General features: G+C 37.3%; 1 pseudogene; it reads left to right on the top strand.

The window, feature by feature from the left end:
- Positions 1 to 677: 677 nt before the first annotated feature.
- LOC149154677 (uncharacterized) lies at positions 678 to 1,313 on the top strand (annotated as a pseudogene).
- The last annotated feature ends 2,633 nt before the right edge of the window (positions 1,314 to 3,946 follow it).

Here is a 3,946-nt window from a genome sequence, read left to right as displayed (position 1 = left end):
AGTGGACTTTGATATCAAATTAAACCTCTAGTCAATGTCACCCATGTTTGTATAACCTTATAAGACACTGACAAAATGCCAAAAAGAGAAGAGTGCAGGACATTCCTATATGTTTTTTATTACAGTGACAGATCCATTACCATAGTGGTCACTCTGTTTGAAACGAAATGGATGTTTGATTGGCGTGTTATTGCTTTCCTGTAGGGAGGAGACTATAGTAGTGCATAGCGAAAAAAAACTGATTTGGTACTTTCAACAAAGAGGCATGTGCCAGTAAAGTAGAGTTGACAACCTTCAATACGTGTTTGACAACTCTTAACTGTAAATTTTTTAATGTCCATTTTATGTGGATGAAACTTCCCCACAAGTTTAATAATGTCTAACCCTAGCTGTGATCAAACATTTTTAGCCTCCATTACCATGTGCACATCATTTTTGCAAATTTCCCATTATCAATTCCTCTGTCATTACATCATTCCTTCACTATTAAATATAAGCTAGAGGCATTCCACGCCCTTTCATCAACTCACCTTCTAAGGTTTCACATCTCCCAGGCATTGCAAGCCTTTGTATTGTTCAAGCCCCCTCCTGGTTTTTTAATAGAATTTGATCAGATTGGTTTTTTTTTTTTTTTTTTTTTTTTGTGAGTATCAGACCTTGTGAGGTTTGACCAGAAATTGCAAGAAATGGAGAATATCCATTCTGGTGTAAATCATGTTTCATCAAAGGGTCTTTGGAGATTTGTGTGGATAGCTTTCTTCATGATCAGAAAAGGCCTCACCTCCAAGTGCAAGATGCTCATGGACATGCATCTGATGATGGAGAGAGGCAAAGTTTATGGAAAAAGCTTGAGGAATTTGGTGTTCCACCATTCCAAAGACAGTAGCAACCAGACTGGCTTTGGGCTTCAAGAATAAGAATTCTCCTGTAGCAACAACCCTGCCATCTTCAACATGGACAAGAGAAAACATCACTAATTTCCCACACATATGCTTCACTTTCCATGCATTCATCCACATCAATTTGAAGAAAAGGAAGAGCCTAACACTATTGTTATTCCCAAGTTGGATCACAACAATGAATACTTCAGCAAGGATTACCTTGATCATAACAAGATGCCTTCTCTTCAGAGGCTGAGCCCTTTGTTGTCTCCAATGTGTCGAAGGATCTTGAACTCGTTCAGTGAAGATAATGACCATCAGGTTGACAGGCATGCTGAAGAATTCATTGCTAAATTCTATGAGCAACTGAAGATGCAGAACAGGATGTCTTTGCTACAATACCAGGAGATGCTTGACAGAGGCACAAGTTAATTACTTTATTAATGAAATTCTTCAATACAAGGAATATAGAAATGAATAAGTAGTTTTTCTTTTTCATTAACCTGTGCTGGATTTACGTACCGCTACTTAATTATAATGATGGCTTTGGTTATATCCTATGCATCAACAATTGTCAACACTTTTACCCTCCTCCATTCGATCAAGTGAGACACTTTCAACCATTGATTTGAAGTGTGACTGCTTTTTCCAAATATCTATTGAGTTTCCTTCTTTTCACTTCTGAGTTCTGCTATGCACTTCATGGCATGGAAAGATATTTTTAACCCCACACCCTACCCTCCATCCCCACTCACACACGCAAATTGAACTGGACGGACGTCGAGAATCACAGAATGATACCCTTGCCGATCCCTTTATCCGTGCCCCCCTTTCATTCCCATTGCTTAGATCAGATGCCTTCCCCCCTATAAATGTACAGGCACAGGAAGTGGCCAAGCACAGCACAACATCACTGATCTCAGAGGCTCTATACCTGGTTCCAAGCTTCGAGAAATTGGGGCTTTAGTGGCTAATACACCAGGTAAGTGTATGCCCTATTTTCATTTTTCTATTCTTCTTCATTTAATGCTAGTTGCTTTTTCTTCAGCTGAGGAATTTAAATCTCATGATTGTTGCAGGGACGCTTGCTGCAGGATCCTTTTTTAAGATATTTGTCTAGGATCAGTTTTTTAGCTGAGATTTATCTTAACATTACACGGATGGCCTATGTTGGAAATCCTAGGCTGTTAAAGTTTTGAAGTTTGATCTGTTTTGTTTTGAATGGGTGGATCTTACATGGAAGGAATGCTATCTTAGGATTCTGTAATGATATTTGCAAGTTATATTTTTTGTCGTTGTTTCAGAGCTTTCTGTCGAGAGGGCTCTTTAATGTTTTTTTCCTATTGTAATGAAGTCAATTTACTCTTGCGGGATAGGTTGTATTGTAAATCTTATGAGGTCTTTGTATTGGGAATTTGAGTACATATTTAGTCTAAGATTTTGTCTGTTTGAGAATATTGCAATTTTTTTGTCTGATTCGATGGGTTTGTGTAAGGAGTTCAGAGAAACAAGGTGCAGATGTTCTTTATATCGACATTTCGTGTATAAACAGTGTGTATATGTCCATCCATTTTATGTGGTGCAGAGGAATGGATGTATGTGCATCATTTAATGTTGTTGTCTGATTCGATGAAGTTGTGTGAAAAGTTTGTGGCAACAAGGTGCACACATCTTTTATTGCGATTCGGCATATACTCAATGTGTATACTTCCGTCCATTTTATCTAGCACTGAGTGGATGTATGCCTAGGGTGTCTTTACATCCTATTTTAATGTTTTGCTGCAATTCCTGTATACATGCTGTACATCCACCATTTTTTACATCCAACACGGAACAGGGCTGTTGGTCATCCCTTTTGTTCAGGAGTTGGAGCATACAGAACACACACATCTATTTTTAGTTAATCTTTAGCGAATGTCAGAGTCTCTTCATACAAATGCCCTCACCATTGCTTTATTGAGGCTTGCAAGTGATGATGGTCAATGTTTTTTTCTATTAATCCTAGACTGCCAACATTTCCAAACATTTTTGAGGTGCTACAAGTCTAATTCATGAAATTGTATATATTCACATTATTGATTTTGCTAGAAATCTAATGTTGCCAACATTTCCATGCATTTTTTATTCTGCTACAATTCTAATTCATGTATACGCTCTATATATACACCATTTTTCACATCCAACTAGGTAATAGGTATATACAATTGTTACACATTTGTTTTGTTTATGAGATGGAGCGTGCACAACACATGCACTCATCTATTTCTTGTCAGTCTTTTTCTAATGCTCGAGTCTCTTCATACAAATTCTTGTGCTATTGTTTTATCAAGATTCATAAGGGAGGATGATCGATGTCTTGCTATAAATGTAAGGCTACCAGCATTTCCAAACCTTGTGACCAGAGGATGTGTTCTAAGCCTTGTCCTGGCCATTTAAGCTCGTTAGCTTTAGATAGTAGAACATTGAATATCTCAAAACTCTCTGGACTTACTAGGCAGCAGGGTATGACACTGATACAAACCATATATTCACTTTTTCCAAATATGCAACACCTCCCATCTTGCAAGGAAGTACTGCTACAATTTGATTATCTTCTTAAAAGAATTTTCTGGAGTTAATATCAGTTTTTCCTGCTCCTGACATTATCTAAAATAAGTTGTCAGGTTTTTATTTACCATGGATCATGTGTTTAATTTCCATTGATTTCATTCCATGCATATGCAATGCAGGCCTTTAAAGTAATGCCTACGTTGGTTTTTCTCTTGGGATTATGTGTAAAATAAGTTTCCAGATGCACCTGTTTGTTCTGAACTATTTGTTGCTCCTTTTTTTGTGAAAACCTGGTTGTTCAGAACTAAGTGCACATGAAAGTTTTTGTGTGCTTAATTTGCCCAATTTTTCACATCAAAATCCTTAAATTACCCTTGAAGGCCTGATTTTCTGGTCTTGCAAATGCTGCAAAAATCAGACTTCGCAGTTGGCAAGGGTAAAAATTTATACAATGTTTTGCATTATACGTTTGCACCTGTGGTACTGCTAAAAAAGGCTTCACAAGTTATATGATG

This window comes from Pinus tabuliformis, chromosome 9 (genome assembly GCF_031772625.1).
Source record: "Pinus tabuliformis cultivar Carrire ecotype Pingquan chromosome 9, CPIR1, whole genome shotgun sequence".
Classification (NCBI taxonomy): domain Eukaryota; kingdom Viridiplantae; phylum Streptophyta; class Pinopsida; order Pinales; family Pinaceae; genus Pinus; species Pinus tabuliformis.
The sequence above is the reverse complement of the archived record's forward strand: the minus strand, read 5'-3'. Positions and strand labels throughout refer to the sequence as shown.